Here is a 24,630-nt window from a genome sequence, read left to right on the forward strand (position 1 = left end):
TGTGCCAGTCTGTCGGAGCTTAGTAAGACAACCCAAAAAAGAAGATTCCTGGTCAAATCTGTCTGTAAGAGATTTTTTGAAGTTGGTCCAAGCCCGAAAAGGTCCATTGCAACGTTGATGCCATTCCCACCATTGCCACCTTTCATTGTCCAAGTACATGCTCCCCACCATAAGCTGAGTCTCATCATCTAAGATGATATTCAAATTGAAATACTGCTCCATTTGTGCTATCCATGCTGCCGGGTGAGAACCTTCGAATTTATGCATATCCAACTTGGGAGGTCGCTGACGGGATTGTTGGTGGGTGCGCCAGACGTGAGGAGAGTGGCTAGACTCACCCTCACTGTGTCCATTGCCATTATACGCCTCCTCATGGGCTTCCTCCTTGCCCTTCGGGATTAGGAAAGATAGCCTGTCAAGTTGACTCTGGATGGATTGCAAGGTTTGTTCAAGTTTGTCAATATTCTCATTGGCCATAGCTTGAGCTCTAGTTTCTACCATGCACCGATCAGATGTTCTTGAGATTTGGGACCACCCAACTTTTTTTTTTTTTTTTTTTTTTTTTTTTTTTTTTTTTTTTTTTTTTCAGTAAGAATTGAATGGTACCACTGTGCTCAGCTCGTCGTCCTGATTCTAATGGGCTAACGGAGTTTTACTCCTCCCGTATGAATACTGCAGTCGCCAAATCCTCAAAATGTAAATGTTGCCAAAAGTCCTGCGAAAATTATGCCTAGGTATAGGAACCCCACACAACTACTCAGATTTGGTGGATCTGAGAGATCTGAATGGCGGATCGGATGGCTCTGGGTGGCGGAACAGACTGCTGCTGCGGATCTGATAGAAAGGAATGGTGGTTCTGCTAACCCGGAACTGCGGGACTGATGTCTGCTGCTGTTGTACCCCTTTGCACGATCGGATCTGGAAGAGATGATGCGTGATCCCAAGATAGAAAAGGGAAATATGGTCTCGAAGAGTGTCAGGTGCTACATATCGCAATATACATAAGGGTCTGGCAGTAGTACTCGGCCCAATGTTTCAGGTCTCTAACTATGGAGGATCAACCGTACCCTTAGTCGTACAACCCGACTACCCTATCGTACGGGTGGGTAATCTCTCCGAGTGTTGTTCTCGGTGTACTGTAGCAGCAAGATGGTCAACGGTTTATCTATGGTGAGGTTGCGGAGGACCTAAGGGGCTTCTGATATACCCAGAAGGTACTTGGAAGACAGTCCGTACACGGTTCTGTCTAATGTGCTACTACTCGAAGGGGTACCCACAGGGGTTACAAGGGAGTCCAAAAAGCGTGACCACCTCTTGTATTTCCTGCGTGCATGCCTCCCCAAATCCGTAGGTTTATGCGCTCAACGACAGATCCCGTGGTTTAAAGACGCCGGAACACGTCTCTAGCCAAAAAAAAAAATTGCTAAGAAATGGAGATCCCACCGGCCCTAGAAAGTGCTCTGATACCACTTGTTATGCTCTTAACCTGCAAAAAGATACCCAAATACAGAATATGTGAAGAAAGATACCCAGAACATAGATTAATGAGAGACAAAAACAAATAGTTTATTATTCAGAAAGCAATGTTCATTGGCCTCTTCGAGGGGGCAACCTCCAATAGAGCAGAGCTCGATTCAAAAATAAGACACGATGCTCCTCGCAGGGAGTCTCTATCCTTTATATATGACTCATACATGTAATACCAAGGATCAATACCATGGGTTTTATTAATACCATCTATCTAATACTACGGCCCATTTGCAACTAACTGTGGTCCCGTCATTAATTGCGGGTTAACCACTTACAATTATTAATATGGGCTTTATTGACTCTTGACTATGACTCGATCCCATTGCATAAATAAGGGGGTTAGGTGGGACCCTAACATTTTTTGTCACGACATCGTATGACTCTTCGAATTGTTCCTTTCCTATTGAAATTTCCTTCAATTCCCATCCACTTACGAGACCACTCAGATATGAATGTAAAACTGAAAGACTTGAAATGTGACCAAAATTCTAAAACTAAGCATTGTTTCCATCCCACATGGGAATTTGAATGCATATTGACTATGTGTCAGGTGATATATGACATTTGTTGAAGGTGATTTCGTAAATGTGCTTTGAGGATTGTGGAACTTTTATGAGGTATCTTCTTCGCCACTTGTCATCACACCTGTCATCGCAGAATTGAGTAGCAGGATCACCTCTTTAATCAATTGAATTGCCACCTGGATCGGCTATGGGCAATGATTGGCTCTAACTATGACTAGAATTAAGTTTGTCAATTGATCGCAATACCAATAATTAGTCTAGCGCAGAACGAGCAACACTCTGTTGGTGTAGGAAGGCAACGTAATTACCTGAGTGCACGTCATGAGCAAAATGTGTGGCACTTTGTTGGCGTAGGAAGGCATCGTAATTACCTGAGTGCATGTTAGGGCTATCAATGGATACTCCCATAGATAAAACCACACTTTACCTTTACCCTCCATGACTCGGCGACGCATTCCTTTGCCTACTAATGGATTTAGTTAGTTATTTGAGAGGGGCCACCAATAAGTAAAATGAACGAAGTCGCTCATCCATCCGATTGGTGAGGTGGCATATCCAGATGATATAAAATGATCATGTGGTGTATCAATCTGGTCAATTTAGTATGCAAGGGTGCTGAAGTTTTCAAGCTTTCTTTTTCAATCCAAGAAGGAAATTTCGATGATCTGCTCCCACACCAAACCTGAGCTGTAACTGTGTCGGGGGAATTCTAATCCGTGTCGTGCCATCCAATAATCAATCGGGGGAGGGAACTACTACGTCCACTTTCTGGTGTCTCCTTTCTGATGTCTGCTTTCTAGTGTCTATGAACTATGCAGATTGTTTTATTCTATGAACAGAAAACAAAGAAGTATTGGTTTTAGACATAGGTGAATGATTTTTTTTTTATGGCTATGATGGGTTTCGAACTGGAAAGGGTGTTGTTAGCTATACATCTAAAACACTATCTAGATCTTCCTCTCCAGCATCAGAATCTGAATCAGAAATGACTCCAAAATGCAACCACCTATATCGTGGTGTTTCAAATTGACTTATCCTCATAAATGGTACCCACCTCTCTGGCGGAGTTTCAAAAGCATTTCATAAATATTGATACAGTTCAAATGATGTGGATCACAAGCTTGTTAGCCTCACTCTCTTAAAAATCAATAATAAATCCAATAAAATAAATAAAATCATGAGAATTCCTCAAACCAAGGATTCTAGTTTGGATGAGAGATTCTCTCCAACTAGCTCTCCTAAATTAGTGTGTAAGTTGAGAAATTATCTCAACCAAGTGAGTCTAAGATAGACACACTATCTTAAAACCACTTGCTCATGTTTTTAAATGTATTATTAAATTATTTGAATAAAAATGAATTACATGACCATGAGAGACCACATAATGACTCTCTGCCTTTTCCGCCATGTCTGGTTTTCTATATGTCTACTATTTATTTTATGTGTGTGAGTATTTTATTTTAGTGTGTTAAATTTTCTACATGTGGTATCGGAGCCTTCTTGAGAATACTTCAATTCTGCAACATTAATGGCTTCTTGATGCGCTGTAAAAGGTTTTTGGAGAATTGATAAATTAATTCTTCAGGCCGATAAATTGTGCAACATTGCAATTCACGTTATTTATGGGCTTTCCACCATCAAGTGGTTTTGCAGAAGTCATTGATTTCGATTTTCTGTGAAATGGATATGTATGTGATCCCAATATATTTCAAACTTACGTAAGTAATCCATGAGGATGGAAGGCCTACGCTCGAACCCGTAACCTGCAATACAAAGTCTTTCAGCATAGCCACTAGTTTCGTTTTTGTTTGTAGTAGCTATAAGAGGAATAGCGTATTTTTGGAAAGATTTGATTCAGTCAGACGATGCAACAAGAGTATGTGGAAAAAAGGGAGCCATTGGCAGATAAGCTACTTCAACAAAGTAAGAACGATAGGTCACCACAAATTCTTCATCAACAATCTGAGATAAAATTTCAAATTAAGGTGCAGTTTCCTTTCAAATTAATGGCAGAAGAAATTTAGCTTAGATGTTTGCCATCAATTGTAATAAAATTGTTATCGCTCTGCTTTTTAATTAAGATCTATATTTCTATTTCTACCGAATGGAAATTTGTTAGCACTCTATGTCCATCAATAATAAACCCACTGCTATTTGAGCTAAATTGACGCTTGCGCTGCCATGGAAGTGAAAAATTTGGTTTTGTATGAACACAGAAAATTTTAACTACTGCATTCATGAATGGAGAATCCTTAACATCATCACTATACATTTTTGGGCTTCTGTCATCATTTCCCAAATAGGATCTTCCTGAATCGCTTTGAATGCATTGAAGATAGGTTTGCTTTGTCCACATTATTACTGGCTGCTTCAGAGACTCAGCCTGTTGTTTTGAAGCCCGTGCTTCTGCCCCTGTCTGCTCCCAACCTAACATGAGTTCTTCTGCAACTTTCGCGTGCTCTTTCACCAAACTTTCTTTAGTATTGATCTCTGAGAGAGCTGCAGAAAGCTTTTCATTCAAACTCTTTACTTTATCCTTTGATTCTTGCAACTTTGTCATTGCCTCCTCATACATATGAGCATATTCCGTAAGAGCCCTGGAGGTATCCTGTGCCTTGGAGATGCCTTGATCATCATTATTTTGTGCTGAATGAATAGCTGCTACTTCTAAAGGCTTTGATGCAACAACATTTTTATCAGAACTTTTCTTCTTCCAAGGCCAACTCCGGCGGTCCATTTTGTTCTGTTGCTCGTTCATAATCCGTCCTTGCTAACTGGTCTTGTATTTTTAAAGCAACTCTGGTGATCTTGATAGGAGAGAGATCATATGTACAAAATCTGTGCCTGGGAAACAAGCATCCTATCCATCACTCCTTTGGGTTCCTTGAATATCCGTGAAGTCCCAAATTCATTCATTTGTCAATGTTTGGATTCATGTTGATCATGTTTCGGCTTCAGATAGCAATTCCAGGGGACCCATGATTGTAAGTTCGCTAAGTTTCAGTTCACAAAGGCTTTTGAAAGGGATTGAAATCAGCCCATTTATTGAAAAGCTCGGGACATTTACAGCTTATGGGATGCAAAGGGATCTATATTTATAAAAGTCATTGTGAATGGTCTTTTGAGTACGTTTATGGATTGATAGAAGCAGCTTGTACCGGGAATAAATTTTGGTTTTTTCAAAAATTCTGTTAGGTTGTGGTTGGAGGGAGACCCAGCGAGTGAAATTTGACCTTATCAAGACATCACCACTATGACGGTTTCAATTTAGTGAGGAGGTATTATCATTGATTCTGGAAGGGAAACGCCCAGCCATTGAAGGTAGTGCCCAATTTGCAAGTAGTTGCATAGCTAGGAAGGAGGTGCAACTACTGTTTCTGATTTGTCTATCATATGAATTTTTCTTTCCTGGCAGTTGTTTGCACTTTCTAATGAGATAGCACAGATCATCATCAAAAGCATTGGATCTAATATCTGCAACATGCAATTCAAAGGTAAAATAAATAAACAAATTAGTAAGTCAACACATGAAGTTTACGTTTGAAGCTTTTAACATGGGCATTTTTTTTATTACTTCACAGGTGAAAAGTGTAAACTAATATGTCCGGGAAATTTGTTTTTTGCATCCATGAGAGATAAGGTGTGTTTTTAATGCAAACAAAATTTGAGCTTTGGAAAACAATTCACTTTATAAAGTGATTTCATAAATTGTTTGGGAAGTAAAGTGAATTTTTTGTAACGGAGAGATAAGGTATATTTTGGAATTTTGGAGCTATAAGTGTTTTGTACATTTGGAGAGATAAGTAAATATTTTTACTTTTAGAAGGTTTAGTCAATGTTCATTTAATTTTGAAGACAAGTTGCTTCAAGAATTGATGAGTTTGGCATTCTCATTGTTTGAGAAATTTCATTCATGATGTTGTGAAGGTAAAGGTTGAGGTGCTTCAATATTTAATAGACATATTTTTTTGTGGTGTTTGTGTCCTAGATCTGCCTGAAAATGAATAAGGGGATCTTAGGTACACCGTGTGTAATGAATGCATGTGCATGACTTGTGTTCATATTATCTCTTTGTATTATGCTTAAAACAACTACATGCAGATGCGCAAGCTTAAGTATAAGAATGCTTAATCAAGCTCCTGTAATCAAGCTTAAGTACACAAGCACAAAGCGTCACATCATCGACTTGATAAAAGTAATATTCTGTAGCAACATTTCACCATAGCTAATTCACGCAATCAAGTTAAGGACGCTACAAGATTAAGCATTTCAAGCCAAGACGACATCAACATCATCAACACTTTCTGTATCACTTGCAATGTTTTAACTGAATTGTCCGGGTGCATTTTCGGTTGTAACCAACACCCTAATTTGAATTTTTAAGGTGAATACATTAAGTCAAGTAAGTCTTCAACTAAGTCATCAAGATCGAACTCGTCATTTGTATCTTGGGTGCATTTTTGACAGTGTTCGACACCCTTTCCTTTTTTTTACAAATCATCACATTCAGTGAGTACATTCAAGAAATCACAAGTGTCAGTAATCAATCAAGCAAGTTCAAGTGAGCATCAAATCAAGCCGGTGTTTAAATTAATCATCATTCAAACAATCCAAGCAAGCAAGTGTGAAAGCAAGCGAGCGTGCAACAATCAACCAAACATCAAGCGAGTGAGTTCTCCAAATCCAACAAGTATTAAAAGCAAGCAAGCATGAATTCCAACAAATTCACATGGTAGCAAGTATTCATTTCTTAAATATTCTTAACAATTTGATCCTCTCAACTGTTGAAGACATGGTGCAAATCAACAAATCAACACTTGCTAATATTCAAGTGCATATTCAACATGCACATGAAACGACTGAGTTCCTTCAACTGGAGTCACAACTACAGAGATATGAGTTGCAAGAGAAGCATGTTACTTCCAAGTCTTTGAACAATCCACAGAGAGCTGATCATTCGACTTCATTCATCCAACCAGCTTCAAGTGTTGAAGTTGTTCCAATTCAACTTTCTTCCAAACCCATCATCAAGCCATGGGAAGAAATTCAAAGTAATCGAAATCGACGAGGATTAGGATATGACAAAGATGAAAACAACTTGCATATCCCCGATTATTCTAAGCCGATCAAGTTCATCAGTGCCAGATTTCTTGATCAAATAACATCAACAAGCCATGAGAAAGTTGCAGAAAAACACACATGTGCGCAAACTGAAGTTGCAGTCAAAGAAAAATGCCTTCACTATCAAAGAACCGGTCATATGGAAGATCAGTGTTTTTATCTCCATCCTTGTCACCATTGTGGCAAGCAAAATCATTCATCAGAGAAATGCTGCAAACAAGACCAACCTGCCAGATTAAAGATTGATTATTCATGGATTGATCCCTGGGAATGGTCATCCACAACCAAAAGATTATACAAGTTTTACAATCGGATTCACTCACACATATTGCAGCCAACAGTCAAATGAATATGGTACTCTTGTGCAGTTGAAAGGGGGAGTACAACAGTGAAACTCTCCTACACATGAAGGGGGGGAGTTCAGAGTTCAGATATAATTTGGAGAAGATTGCCTCTCCTTTCAGCTGACAAAGGGGGGAAAATGTCAATGAAATTGACAAGTGGTTGTCAGAATGAAAGTCTCGAAAACATCAACGAAGTAGCCAATGGGAATCTTCATCAGCCAGTGGGTGATCATCATCAGCAAATACGCCAGTGGGTGTTCATCAAATTATGTCAGTGGACATCGGATGTTGTTTTCAAGAAAAGGACTGTTGGATCCTTTTGTGGCTTAGCACATGATGGAGTTGTCAAGCAACATTCAGGGATGAATCATACATGCAACTGATTCATGTTCTCTTCGGATTTGAGTTTCTTTCAGCATCCAGCTTTGGCGGTTTTTCAGGGAAATGGTTTTTGAGGATCAACTTGAGAACTTGGAAGATGGTTCCTTGTTTGTTTTGGATTTATCATTGAGGAGGGGGGGGGGGATGTTAGCCTCACTCTCTTAAAAATTAATAATAAATCCAATTAAATAAACAAAATCATGAGAATTCATCAAACCAAGGATTCTAGTTTGGATGAGAGATTCTCTCCAACTAGCTCTCCTAAATTAGTGTGTAAGTTGAGAAATTGTCTCAACCAAGTGAGTCTAAGATAGACACACTATGTTAAGACCACTTGCTCATGTATTTAAATGTATTATTAAATTATTTGAATAAGAGTGAATTACATGAGCATGAGAGACCACATGATGGCTCTCTACCTTTGCTACCATGTCTGGTTTTCTATATGTCTGAAATTTATTTTATGTGTGTGAGTATTTTATTTTAGTGTGTTAAATTTTCTACAGAGCTATTATTACATATATAATACTTGTACAAATTTGAATCGAAGCGCAAGCTGAGATAGGAAAGGATCAACTCTCCCTGTAGATCTCGATTTCAACTGGGAGCACAATAGGGTATATTATATCAAATTTGTAGTTTCATTATTAAATATATAATATTTGTTCACGTAAATAATAGCGAGAATGCCTTTGGGCACTATAATGCAAGATAGGGAGTTGGTCGTTCGTATGAATGATGGTTATTATGATGAGTTTTATATATGGTCCATTGATGTTAGTTCGTTTTTCACACCTCTGCATTCGTTCTTGTTCTTTTGTGAAAAGTTCAAAGGATTCCGCTTGCTTGACGTTAGGAGAGCAAGGAATAATTACAAACTTTTTCCAGTTATATGATTCCAGAATATCATTGTTCTAATCACTATCGTCTGTTTTCTTCTTCTAAGGGTAGTCGAAGTTCAAATTGTTTTATGGTCCAAATTACTGTGGAGCCGTCAGATTTTGAGTTGCTAGCAACTCTACTCCAAATCCTCCAAAAAATTGGGTTTGAAATACCAGTAATCCTTGTGGAGAAAACAAGTGTGAAAGAAAAGCGCCTTTGATATGAGATTAGGGCCTGCCCAATTCAACTCTTACTGCTAACGGGGAGGTGTTGGTGCTAATTTCTCTGCTCCTTCCTTTACGATGAATCTGCTCGAACTCCAATCTAGGACTATACTAAATCTACCTGAACCGTTCTCGCAAGACTTTTTGCATTGCCAGGGATTTGCTACTTGGTAGCCCTCTTTGTTTGTTTTAGAAGTTGTTCATGACATGACTTACAAAACAATAAACTTCAAATCACAATTAAATATTATATCTAAAATAAAGGACTATCCCAAACATGTAAGAAAAAGTTGGGTGTCTGTTGACCAAAATATATGTAATACCACTAATAAATACATTTCATTGATGTCTGTGAGTTTAATATATTTTATATTTAATTAAAAATAGATATAAACAAAAATAAAACATTTATATTTATATTTTATTTGAAATTATATAATCATATTTATATTAAAATTAATTAATTATTAGGCTCATCAAAAGTGTAATGTAATGCCATACTTAATCATATCATGAAAATTTTATTAGCGTTTAAATTACCTGAAAATATTGACTTATAATTATCAAGAAATATTGGTATATACCTACATTGGTGAAACTGTAAATTTATTACTGATATAAATTTTATTATTGTTATTATTCAATTCCCAACTTGTCTTCTCAAATTTAAATTTTAATAGGATATGGTCTTCTTCCATTTATTCCACTTTAAATATCCATATCCCCAAAATGTCTTCTCAAAATTCCTTGGGAGAAGATATGGTCCTTATCCATATCTTATCCCCAAAATGTCCTCTCAAATTTATTTAGGAGAAGATATAGTAAGAAAAGTCAAATGAAAGAATGAGGGGGTAGCCATGACATTAATGATAGGTGGTTGAGGTGGATGGGAGGAAGGGGCATAAAAGGGGAAGGATGATGATAGGAGAGGGGGATCATTGGTCTTGGTTATGGTTATGGTTATGGTTATGGTTGTGGTTTGGAAGATTTTGTTTTGGGAAGGAAGATGGAAAAAAGAGAAGGGAGAGAAAGATAGTGTTTGTTTAACTTGGACACGGTACATCTGGTTGGACTTGGGCTCGGAGGGCTAGGGAACATGTGGAGGTTCTGTGGGCTAGGAAATACTTCTTGGTTGGCTGGGAGGCAAATCCAGTCAGGTAGTCAAGAAGAACATCCCAACAGAGTCAGGAGCTCATGAGCATCTCAACTAAGCTATTGGAACATATATTCCTCTGTTTATTGATTACTTATGTAAATGATTGCAATGAAATTCTTAATTATTTAATTTTTGGTAAATAAATTTTAATCGTATATTATCATCCAATAAATGTTTAGATAGAAATAAGTTATTTCCCATTTTACTGTAATTAAAATTAGAAAAATTTAGTTTTTAGTTAGAGGACTCTAGGAATGAGCCTCACATATAATATTATAGAATTTATATATTACTGTAAATAATATATATTTTTTTGGGACACATTTTAATTAATCAAATATTATGTTGAAATAGGTGTTATTCTCTTGTACCATTCTTATTGACATAAAAGTCATGATATATTAGAGTTAAATCTTGTTGTGTTACATTATTCGACTAATGCAAAATTGTTTTTTTTTTATAATAAAAAGTGTTTATGTCTTAAAAACAATTAGGAGATGCATAAATTATAAGTATATCTAACCTAATAATGGACTTTTTTTTGGAAGAGATGTGAAAAATTCACTATGAGGTACTTCCAATGAGATATATATATATATATATATATATATATATATATATATATATATATATATATATATATATATATATATATATATATATATATATATATATAAGCACACTAGAAAATTAAGCAACAAAGATATTTACACTGCAAACAACATAATGCAAAACAATATGTATTTATTAATAAAAAACCATGGTTAGTTTAAACATGGTTATCAACGTGATCAAAATCCTTCATATTTTTTTTTTAAAGTTGCATTTAGTGGTTTTTACTTATTATTTATCAATTTTCAAATAAAAGTTGGGAGATCAAAATATTTCAGAGCAACACTTATTCAAATGCGTGAATGATTATATTACCGCATTACACATTATGGTGAATTAAGTTATTTTTATTTTTATTCTATTTTGTGCGAAATTAGTTTCTTTCATGTATTTGAGATTTACATAAGATTAAGAAATTAGATGTTTGAAGCGTTTAATATGGTCATTTTTAACATTTTTGAAATAAAAAATGGAAGATTGAAATCTTTTGAAGTAACTCTTATTTGAATGTGTGAATGAGTACATAACTACATTAGTGTGAATTAAGTCATTTATTCAGTTTGATGTGAAATTACTTTCTTTAATGTATTTGAGTATAACATAATATTAAAAATTAAATGTTCAAGTGTTTTATATAATCCTTTATAGGTTATTCCATTCATATGTGCTATATAATTATTAAGAAAATGAACTATTTATTTTCCTTATTGATTCAACATTTTATTTGTATAAGTTATATTATGAGTAAAAGAAATTTTCAGATATGTAATTAGATATTATCTTTTTATAATTTGAGACTGTTTTATGATTTAATCTTTTTTCTCTAATTGAAATCTCTTTTGTTACTTAAATTGTTTTTCTATATTTCCTTTCATTTGATTACACATAGATGCTAAGTGTATGAAACAATGTTTTATAAGTTGCAACATACATATGCTTTAATAATTATTTAGTGAATGAATTTCTTCTTCACTTAATAATTCACTATTCGTCATTATTATTGACATTTAAATTCATCGCTTTCAACTGAGATAGGATATTAATTAGTTTTGTTTATGTTCAATAAAAAATGTAGTTAAGATTAAGGAAAGCTTAAACAAAAGTCTCCTTTTAGGAGCAATCTCTTTAGGTGGCAACCGAGTCCACATACCAGTGGACATCACTAAAACAAACAAGTATAGGCCTAAGTAGGGTCTTGATTGGGTGATGATCCCTTGTTGTAGGAATTTTTTTTCCACTTGTCAACAGGTTGCTCCACAAAAGAGTCATGCATAAAACTTATAGAGGAGGGAAAACTGCATAGATAATTTTGCACAACCATTTTTTGCACCTTACAATTGTGAGAAGAAAGTTGTTCACGGTGACTCTAGAATGGTGTACATAAAATTATTTTATGAAGGAAAGGTTAGATCATGCTAATTTAGGAAGGAGAATCCATATAGTTTCATATGGATTATTACTATGTACAACTGCTTATTAAGATGGGAGGTGTAAGGGCTTCGGGTGATGGAGCGACGGGCGCCGGGTGGGCGATCATGCACGGGCACGGGCGAACGCACGGGCGCGTGACAAACGACAATTGCGACACAAATGTGACGAAATGTGCGACGATAGGAGCACGTATAAAATTGGCTAAGTGTCATCTACGCAAGTGTTAACGCACATGAACATATTATATGTGAAGATTATTCATGCTTGTACGCATATGTTACAAGGAACATGTAAAGGTTTAATAAAACAATAAAATATAATAAAGCCGACATCATGAAATATTATGTGGAGGGCTTTATGACATAAGTTAAGTGGTCGGCCTTAAAGGTGAATACGCATGATGGAAAGCGTATATACAAGGGAGGCTGCACCTCATTTGTGATAAGCAACTTCGCACTACTCATTCGCATAAGGGGTAAAACAGCGTAGGGGTAAAAGGGGGCTGCGCATATCTCATGCGTAGTACCTCTAAGGTGCAGGTTTTGACTTAAGTGCGGTTTGGGTGAGGCAAGCGTGCCGAGGTGGGAGTTATGTGCAGATTGTGTGCAGGACTTGACAAAGTAAGATAGGTGGCCCGGGTGGGTATTCTTCTTTGTGCAAGAGCGCATATGATGGTGAAAGGTTGTTCTATGCATTGGTTGTAGAATTATTCTAAGTGTTGGCTTGGAGCTTGCCAAGCATCACTTGTATTGTAATATTGAAGAAGTTGTTATAATATATTGTTGGGCAGACTTTTCTGGGAGTTTCCCCTCCCTTTATACTTGTGCATTGTTGATGTTCTCGGTTTATTGTTCATGGTTAATAACTGAGAATGGTCTTCTTTAAAGTATAAAGGATAACTCTTTACTTGGTTGCAAGAAAACATAAGTTAAAATAAGTTTATGTTGGAGTAGGCGTAGCCCATAAACGTTAGTATTGTTAAAAAGAAAGCGTTCGGTGGTGCCGCACCTCGCTACAAGCGGTTGGAAGATCACCGCAGGTGTAGGGGCGTGACAGTTGGTATCAGAGCTCAGTTGGAGCTGGTGAGCAAAGGTTGCTCGTAACAGTGACAAGGATACTTGCAGGTGAAGGAGACCGTTTCACACGAAGTGAGACAAGGGCCAGTTCAAGTTGCAGGTGAAGATGTCTATCTTGCAGAAATTGGATTATACATCCTTCAAAGAATTCGGAAGGAGTCTACTTGAAGAGTCAGAAAGAGTAACACAAAGATTTGTAGAATGTGGCAAAAGGATGTTTGAAACAAGGGATGCTCTTCGTGCCTTGGCTAAGGAAGGGGTTCCTGATATGGGGGAAGCTCTTCGACTTGCAAAGGAAGGAGACTTGATTGAAGCAGAATTCAAGGAGCTCGAGATAAGACAGAAGGAAGTGAGGCATCTCCTAGCATTGAAGAGGGAGGCTGAAGTTGAGGAAGAACTTCTTCAACCCGGTTGGACAATGGAGCAAGGTGAAGTTGCAGATTGTGCCATCAAGGAAGAGGAAGTCGTGATGATCAAAGATGTTGAAGACATGACTACGATGAAGGATGAACTTGAGGATGATCAAGTTGAACCAGGATCGTGCAGTTTGTCAACATGTATGGATGAGGTCACTCACATGGAGGAGCCTCATGATGATGAAGTAAGTGATGATACTTGTGTTTCATTTGGGCATTTGGGAGATGGACCATGTGCAGGAAAGGGCAAAGACAGTTTGCCAATGCTAGGGAGGATCTCACCATGGATGACTATGATGGAACCTTGTATGGAGAAGCAACGATTGTCAACTATTGCAGGGCTTGTTGGGGTTACTTGTGACCTTGTGATGAAAGGTGCAAGGACCCGGGACAAGGGTGGAACTTGGTGATCGTTATGGATGATTGGGTCATGCTTTAGCCACATGGAGAATTGGCTAAGTGCCCGGCATGACTCATGGACAGATTAAGGAGGGCACACACTTGTGATGTTTTGGGTGAACTTGTCATGGCCGAGACCAAGAGCAAGTCTTGATGGACACTTTGGTGGAGGAGCTATGATGAAGGGACTCATGACATGATGATGAGATGGTTGGGGGACCGAGTTCACTAAACCAAAAGTTGAAGACTTGGATGGGATGGCCAGATGTTGTGATGTGTCTACTTGGTTGGACTACATGGGCAACTTAGTCATGGACATCAGGTTGGAGACTTGAAGATATGGAGCATGGCAGACCTATGCAAGGACATTGTGTGGAAGCACTTGTAGAGATGTCAAGGGACATCCAAAGAGGAGTGCTAGGGCAGGAATGTTATGCAGGAGGACTTGCTAGTGTGACATGGGGACTTAAGGATGGCACATTGTAGATGATGAAGAGGACTTCATGAACCTGAATGGGGCACATCAAGAGTTGAATGAAGGCTTGAGGATGGCACATTGCAGATGATGGAGAGAGCTTCATGGACCTGAATGGGGTACATCAAGAGTCGGTTTGATGAGATGATCTCTTCACTTTGGAGGAGACACACACATGGACAACATAGTACAGATGACAGTGGTTCTACATATGTTGCAGTGATGTTTGCCTTATGTGAAGGAGACAACATCATGGATGATGATGATCTTGGTGGAGAGCTACCGAGATGATATGTTGTCGAGGACGACAACGATTTCAGGTGGAGGAGAATGTAAGGGGTTCGGGTGATGGAGCGACGGGCGCCGGGCGGGCGATCGTGCACGGGCACGGGCAGGCGCATGGGCGCGTGACAAACGACAATTGCGACACAAATGTGACGAAATGTGCGACGATAGGAGCACGTATAAAATTGGCTAAGTGTCATCTACGCAAGTGTTAACGCACATGAACATATTATATGTGAAGATTATTCATGCTTGTACGCATATGTTACAAGGAACATGTAAAGGTTTAATAAAACAATAAAATATAATAAAGCCGACATCATGAAATATTATGTGGAGGGCTTTATGACATAAGTTAAGTGGTCGGCCTTAAAGGTGAATACACATGATGGCAAGCGTATATACAAGGGAGGCTGCACCTCATTTGTGATAAGCAACTTCGCACTACTCATTCGCATAAGGGGTAAAACAGCGCAGGGGTAAAAGGGGGCTGCGCATATCTCATGCGTAGTACCTCTAAGGTGCAGGTTTTGACTTAAGTGCGGTTTGGGTGAGGCAAGCGTGCTGAGGTGGGAGTTATGTGCAGATTGTGTGCAGGACTTGACAAAGTAAGATAGGTGGCCCGGGTGGGTATTCTTCTTTGTGCAAGAGTGCATATGATAGTGAAAGGTTGTTCTATGCCTTGGTTGTAGAATTATTCTAAGTGTTGGCTTGGAGCTTGCCAAGCATCACTTGTATTGTAATATTGAAGAAGCTGTTATAATATGTTGTTGGGCAGACTTTTCTGGGAGTTGCCCCTCCCTTTATACTTGTGCATTGTTGATGTTCTCGGTTTATTGTTCATGGTTAATAACTGAGAATGGTCTTCTTTAAAGTATAAAGGATAACTCTTTACTTGGTTGCAAGAAAACATAAGTTAAAATAAGTTTATGTTGGAGTAGACGTAGCCCATAAATGTTAGTATTGTTAAAAAGAAAGCGTTCGGTGGTGCCGCACCTCGCTACAAGCGGTTGGAAGATCACCGCAGGTGTAGGGGCGTGACAGGAGGTGTGGGAAGGTAACAAAAAAATATATGCACCATTTGCTTTCTCTTTTGTTTGAAATCTTGATTTTCACATTTTTTTTATAATACTAATCTAATTTTAAGGTCACAACCAAGTGAGACACCAAATTGGTATACGAGACACCCTTGTTTGTGGCACTAGCCCCCCCACCTTGCAATAATTTAAATGTTAATTCTAGAAAGGTGTACATACTCGATCCTCCTCTAGATTTGAACCTATGAACTCTTAGGAGAAGACACACTTTCTCAACCATTAGGCCCACAAAAAAATAAAATCACGCCCAAAAAATTTAGGTTATATATTTGTAGAGAAGCTATCTTAATCTTTGATTGACTTTTAATTAAAACTTGAGGAAATGAAGACCAATTTTGACAAGTAATCAATCATAACTAATTTGTATGCTCTATATACTATTTGATGAAAATAATGCTTAGAAAATGAAGAAATAAAGCATATAATCCAAAACCAATTTGCATGTGTGTAAAAAGCAACGCTTAAAAATTAAATCTAAAATGCTAGAATAATAGATCTAAAAAATACAATAAATATACTTAATGCTGTAAATACAATGAGTTTTATCCAAAGAATTAAATCTAAATAACAAATTTAGATTTATAAAAAAGATGTCCATACTATCAAAGACCATAAACATATGCATAAATATATAACCATAAATTTATCTATTTAAACTTCTAAAAAATTTATTAAATAAATATAATACTTTTAATAAACATAAAAAAAAAACCAAATAATTTAAATAGTAAAACCCAAACATTCATACAAATTAATGAAAAATAATATTTATAATAATCTAATGATACTTCATTGTGAATCTAAAGATTGTGAATATGAAATGCTGTAGAGTTAAATATAACCACAAAACAAATGCTAGACATTCTCACACTAAAAACATATTATAATATATAAATAATTTTAGCCAACAAGACGGCCCCACATCACGTGTTTGTCTGTCCATTTCGCTTTAAAAAAAATTGATTCCTTTTCTTTTGGTCAAAAAGACTTACCTTTTCTTTTGATTTGATTTGATTTCATTTCATTGAATACGGCTTTGCCACCGATTCTGTATTTCTCAGTTTCATGCGTCCATTTCGCTTTTAAAAAAAAATCGACTCCTTTTCTTTCGGCTTTGGTTGAAAAGACTTACCCTTTTATTTTGATTTGATTTCATTGAATACGTCTAACAATGAATTATTTTGTTATATTTTATTTTATTATATTTTTTTTATGGTAATTTAATTATGTCGATATTAGTTTATTTTGGTTATGTATTAATTTGTCTTTGAACAAATTTATTCCTGTTGATTATCTATAATTTAATATTGAGATTTAATTTTTTATTATTATTTAAATTTATGTATTTATATAATGATTAGTTGAGATTTTATTATGGATTATTTAGTAACTTCCATTTTTATCAGTTATTAATTTTTTGTTTTTAAGTTTTATTTAATTTTCATGATGATGATTATGATGGTTAAACTCTATCGAAACCAAACTTCGGTCTATCCGACTTAAAGAAACGAATTATTTAGTTTGATTTAAGATTTTATTCCTATGCTCAAAAAGCTTGGAGAGAAGCCTCTCGAGTTCACTGTAATTTTGACAACGTAAAAGGCTAGGAAGGTCAGTGTTGCAACAAAGATTTTGAAACTGAGATCTAATGTGGTTGTACGGGGGCACTCTAAGAGGAAGTGATTTTCATCCTCGATGTTCGTATTCTCACGGAGATGGCAGAACCTTTCCATCCATGGTGTTTTAGGAACTGCGCAACAACCTGTTTCACTATGGAGCTCATGAGAGTTCGTTCTAATCTTGGCCATATTAATTTTCTTCTTTGAGCTAGCTAAAACAGATAGATACTTTTGATCTTCTACGGTGGGGTTGATGACCTCCTTATAATATCTTAACTTTCTTTTAGCTGCTAAATCTTTCTTACACCACATTTTTCTTTGAACTTAGAAGTAACAATATTTTTAATGTTATTAATGTTTTGCAATGCAACCTTCTCGTCCATCTCCCAATGGTTTAACTCGGCCCTGGTGTCTTTATACCAACCTCATTTAAGCCTTAAGTGGTTTTGGCTGGGGCATAAAGCTATATATATATATATATATATATATATATATATATATATATATATATATATTCTTTTATTTGGATTTTTATGGTTTATAGTTTTTTTTTTTCTTTTCCATAATTTCAATTTATAATAATTTATTATATATATATATATAAGTGTATATATATTAATATAAACAATATTATTATTATTTAAATGTATTTATTTGTAAGATAATTGGTTGATATTTTATTATGGATTTTTTATTAAATATTATTTTTTTATTTTTAGTTTTATTTCTTTTTAATTATCTTTTCAATTTATTTTTTTCCTTTCTATTATTTATCCCTTGCACAAGAGAAAATTTTCCTTCTATTCCCATTTTCATTATAAAATTATTGTTCTTGATTTTTTTGCCAAAATCTTGTTAAGATATTATTCTTGAATTTCTTTGCTCACAGGAAAAAGTGATTTTGTTCATTTACAATTTTTGGGAAAGTTTCCTTTTTCTTCAAATTTTCAGTGTAAAATTATTCTTCTTGATTTTTTTTTTGCCAAAATCTTAGACAAAAGTGATTTTGCCAGAGGATTTATTTACTGCTTTTAGTTCATGAAAGTCTATTGATGCATGCATGTAGGCTTTTCTCACACCCAACTTCTTTGAGATTCAGTTCGTTAAAATATGTTGCTGCATGCAGGCAGGCTTTTATTACACCCAACTTCTTTGAGATTTAAGTTATAGGGGAGACAAGATCCACGAATCCCAAGGCTAGGGAGTTTGGGGGAGCTTTCTCTGTCACTGAAGCCAATTGTCATTGTCAAGCACCCTATTTTATGTACGCTTTTATCTGTAAGATATTGAAGAAGTTATGTAAGTTCAAGCATTTCTATCTGTAATATATTGAAAAAGTTATGTCAGTTCAAGCATTTTTCTCTAGCATTTATTAGAGAGTTTATTAAAGTGTATGTCCTAAGATTTTAGCAATTCCACTTTAGTAAAAAATCAAGTGATTCTCTGTAAAAAAAAATTGTCAGTAAATTGGAAAGGCTGAAGGCTTGAAGTCTTTTTTTTGAGATTTCATTTTCTTTTTTCAATAAATGCTACTAGGCTAATATGATTATTCCAACGTTGTGCACAAGGGAGAAAAGTCACAACTTGGATATTCTCCATGTGTGGGCATTCTCAGTTCGACTATTTTTGTTTTATCTACATATAGGTTTTTTTTTCATAAGTACTACTAGGCTAATAAGATTATTCCAATGTTGTGCACAAGGGAGCAAAGTCACAACTTGGATATTCTCCATGTGTGGGCATTCTCAGTGCGACTATTTTTGTTTTATCTACATATAGATTATGCCAAGTTCATGTAGCCTTCAGATTTAGTTTTCTAAAAGTACTTAGAATTTATGATTTAGTTTTTGCTTATTTAGAGAGAAATTAAGTGTGTTAGAGTTCTTGTAATAAGAAACTTTATTTAAGAGTGTTATGTAATTAAAGCTTTCCGGTGTTGTTGTTTAAACTTGATCTTGTTTTCTAGTTACATTTTTGACTCAATAATGTGGTTTTGTAAAAGTTAATTTAATTTTATGTGTTTAGAAAATAATTAGGTGCAATGAGACATAATTGTCAAGAATATAAATTTATTTTTAAACATGTAAGAAACTAGTGTCTTAGGAGTTCTTGTAATAAGAAACTTTATTTCATAGTTTTTCCAGACCATTGTTTTTAATTTCAATTTAGCTATATTTAAACTAAGTGGAAGGTACTAGCTACTACCTAGCACTTGTTATTTTATGTTTTGTAGAGACTATAACATTCGTCTTGTTGTCAAAGTGCATTGACTCTGCCTTATTTAGCTGTATTTTTGCAATTTTAACAAAAGTGTTGGAAAATGTTTAATATTTCTATTTTTTTCATAAATTCAAAAATAGTTTTCTGATTTTCAATAAATCTTATTCTTAATTTTCAACTGGTGGAGGGAGTTCTTACATGACATAATTCTCTAGTGGAGGGTGTTTTATTTTCGATATTTGTTAGTAGATGACAATTCATTTTAAGATAAAAATAAAATTAATTTTGTGAGTGGCCATTCTTTGATGAGTGCTCTGATACGAACATTGTGATATTAGTGTTATGCCTAATGATGCAGTTGTAGGTCCGTTATATAGGCTAGAGGAGGGAGGAAGGGGGGGTTGAACAAATCTCCAATTAATATTATTATGTTTCATGGTTGCAGGTCATTTGCATACGCAGGGGGTTTTGAACAAATCTCCAATTAATACTATCAATTGCTCCTAAAGGTGCAAAGGTACATCGAAGGAATAAAAGATTTGGGAATATTATCTCACCACTCACTCCAATGCAAGCATCATTAATCGTTTATATGAGTGGAGCAAAATTGCTTCCCGATAAGAATATGTAGATGACGGATATCTAAAGTTACTCAGAGACATTAGAAAGGGGCATACAAATCTTTGAAGAGGTCTCCACCTATTAGATTTCAACGACTGATGTGCAGAATTAGGTTGCTATTAGGATTGAAGAAGGCGTTTTCGGTAATAAAAAAGACAGCATCACCAATTCCTTCGATACAATCCAGTGTCGAAGCAAGAGGAATGGGAATGACAATAGAGGAGGTGGAACTGGAGTAGAGTGACACTCTTCCAGCGGTGGAAAAGGGACACTCTTCCAAAATAAGCAATCTAATTTCATTAATCATTTTCTTGTTAAGTTCATTTATGTGCTAATTTTTGAATTTCCAGGTTCTTAGTTTTGTAAATATGGGAACCGTGATAATCTAAAAGTCTTTTTAGAAGAAAAAAAATGGAAATTCAAGTGAAATGGGTAGCACATCTCACCTGTGGTGACTATAATTACATAATTTTTTTTTGAAAGAGAACTTATCTTCTACAGTAGACAATCTTGAATTCACCAACAGATTTCTAGGCAGTTCTTGTGAAATCCCAAGCACACTATTTGTTATATCAGGCTTGGGCTTGCGAATAAAACTATCAATCCTTGAATGCTTCAAATCATCGTCCAAGTCCCTATAATTTTCCATTTTGGGGTTTATCAACATTGAAATTTTAGCCAAATATTTGATAGATTACATGCACTTCAATCCATCATATTGATTAAAAGAAGGCGACACAAAAACTGTTGAAGATAATGGAGAATAGCCTAGAATAGTGTGAGTTGGTTCACGTGACCTTAGGATAGGAATTAGTTTCTATTTCTTAGGTTATTGTTCTAACTTCACTAAAACCATGATTACTATATATTGTGTAATGTACATGAGCAATGTAGAGTGTTCTGTAGAGCCAAACTCTCCTAGTTCAGACTCTCTTTCGTAGAGATGACCAGTGGGTTTTATTTCTTTTAATACAACAGTGCCATTTTTATCATGGTATCAGAGTGTTAGGGTTGAGGAACCTGAACGCTGAGAGGAGGAGGGCACGACTAAACCGAAATCATCGTAGGTTTCAGGAAAATAAACGCGATGACAACCAATCATCACTTACCACTACCATCTTGGAAATCAGGTGTATAGTTGTGACGATGTCGCAGAACAATAGTGTACACCTGTGATGACGTCTCAGAAAAATTGATGTACATCTGCGACGATCATGTAAATAACAAAAAGTCCGCAAGAGAAGGTTGCATCCTGAAGAAGGCTACAGAGGATGACAACAGAAGGTTGTCTAGAGGTTGTGAAGGAAGCCACGGTGATTTGCGGGTGTGCTGCGAGATCAAACAACATTGAAGATTAGTGATCTGTCTTTGTCACAGATCTGGGGTAAATCTAACATCTTCTTTGTACCTGTCGATGATTTATTTTATTTTATTTATTTATTTATTTTTATTTTTTTGCCTAAATCGCCAAGATGAATAATAATATGTTTGAAGCATGCTTGAATGAGCATAACAAGCTTGATGGTTCCAATTATGCAAATTGGAAATTTCAAGATGTAGACTCTGTTAGAAGTGCAGAGTGCTTGGTCGATTGTAAATGGGGATGAGTCGAAGCCAGTGGCTGGATCAGCATCGATCCTAGGTTGGGAGGAGCAAGAAGGTAGAGCAAATATGTTGTTGAAGATGTCAGTGAAAGATTGCATCATACCACACATCAGAGAGTGTAATATAGCTAACGAGATCTAGGGAATTCTGAAGGATCTGTATGAGATCAAGAATACGAATTGTCTTCTGTTTCTGAAGAGCAAGATCTTATCCCTGAAGATGGAGGAGAATGAAACAGTTTCTACCTTCGTAGAAAGGATCAAAGATCTGAAGAACAAATTGGCAGACACTGGTCATACAGTTGACGATATAGATCTTGTAACAATTACCATGAATGGTGTGACCGATGACTACCAAATGTTCATCACTGAGATAAATGCGAGAGATAAAATGCCGAAGTTTGAAGAACTGACAGGAATACTGATGCAAGAAGAAGAAAGAAGAATGACTTTGAAGCCCCAGAGTGTCGATCTTGCATTGATGGAGAAGAAGAACTTCTTTAAAGGGAAAGGAAATCTGCAACAGCAAAATGGAGGACATTTACAGAAAAGACCGAAACAGACCCAAGGTATGAATCCGAATAGAAACAACTCTGAAATTAAATGTTTTTATTGCAGAAAAATTGGTCATATTGCCAAAGAGTGCAGAAAGAAGAAATATCATGAAGAACAACAGAAGCAGAAACGACATGCAGGTCATCTCGCGAATTAAAATCATGTGCAGAATTTCAGATTGTTCATGGCAGATCGTGATGAGAATGTTGATGTAGACATTTGGTATGTAGATTCAGGAGCATCAACACATATGACAGGGAAAAAGCATTGGTTCGAATATTTTAAAGAAATCAACGAAGGAGCACAGATTTACCTAGGTGATGATAGAAATCATTAGATCAAAGGATGTGGGAAAATTCTAATGGTAATGTAAAACAAATTCATAATGTCATGTATGTGCCTGGTGTAACAAAGAACTTGATTTCTGTATCCATGATTACAGATCAAGATCTTAAAGTTGAATTTTTTAGCTCTCACTGTTACATTAACGATCTGCTAGATGGCATGAAGACAATTGTTATAGGAATCCGAACAGGAGGTTTGTACAAGTTAGATGTAAGACCTGCACCTGTTGGAGCCTTGACAGTTGTGGGTTTGACTACATAAGAGCTATGGCATCAGAGATTTTGTCATCTCAACTACAATGATTTGTTGTTACTACAGAAGAAGGAAATGGTAAGAGGTTTTCCTATGCTAAAGCAAGTAAATAATGATTGTGATGCGTGTACATTAGGAAAAATGCATAGAGAATAATTCCTTGTTCGAGTAGTAAAGAAACAGAGGGATATACTTGAATTAGTGCAAATAGACCTGTGTGGACCCAGGCAAACAAAGTCATTAGGAGGTGCACTATATTTTTTACTGTTTATTGATGACTACACAAAGTTTTCTTGGGTGTATTTCTTGAGTAAGAAGAGTCACACATTTGAATACTTTAAGCAGTTCAAAAACATGATTGAAAGGCAAACAGGGAAATAGATAAAAATTCTCCGGTCCGATCAAGGGGGAGAATACAGGAAAGATGAGCTTATCAGGTATTGTAAAGACCATGGAATATTGCAGCAGTTCACAGTACCCCATACTCCATAGCAAAATGGAGTAACTGAAAGAAAGAACAGAACACTGGTGGAATGTGCTAGGAGCATGTTGAAAGGTAAGAATCTTTCGAATGGTTTTTGGGTTGAAGCATTGAATACTGCAGTTTATTTGAAAAATAGGAGTCCTACAAAGAGTCTTGAGTTTAAAACTCCTTATGAAGCATTATATGGATTTAAGCCTACAGTAAAACACTTAAGAGTATTTGGATCTAAAGCATTTTCCCATATTCCAAAGGAAGACAGAAGAAAACTAGATTCAAAAGCCATCAGATGTATCGTTATAGGGTATTGTTCACAACATAAATCTTATAGATTATTTAATCCCTCTACTCACAAAAATTTTATTAGTAGAGATGTCAAATTCCATGAACATGATCATGAAGAATCTGATAACCACAACGAGGAATGGGATATTCCTTACTTGGTGTAAGAAGAAGCAGAAAAAAATTAGGATCAACAACATACAAAGGCAAAATATGAACAACAGCAGCAACAATAGTAGATATAACAGATACATTAGCAGCAATAGCAGCAGATACAACAGCAAGAGCAACAACGGGAAGAAAAAGAGAATGATGATCAGACAAGGTTTGAGGCTACCCCACCTCTTAGGAGATCAGGTAGGAAAGCTCAATTTCCTACAAGATATAGGGAAAATGCTTTTATAACTAGTATGATGAATGTGGTTAAACCTTCTAGTTATAAAGAAACAAATGAATGTGGAGAATGGAAAATAGCCATGGAACAGGAATATGAATCAATAATTAGAAACAACACTTGGGAACTAGTTGAACTTCCTGAAGGAAAACAAACCATAGGTTGTAAATGGTTATACAAACCGAAGATTAATGCAGATGGAACCATAGAAAAATTAAAAGCTAGATTGATAGCAAAGGGGTATTCACAGAAAGAAGGTATAGACTATGAAGAAACCTTCACCCCTATAGCTAAACTAAACACT

Source organism: Pinus tabuliformis, chromosome 1_2, assembly GCF_031772625.1.
Source record: "Pinus tabuliformis cultivar Carrire ecotype Pingquan chromosome 1_2, CPIR1, whole genome shotgun sequence".
NCBI lineage: Eukaryota > Viridiplantae > Streptophyta > Pinopsida > Pinales > Pinaceae > Pinus > Pinus tabuliformis.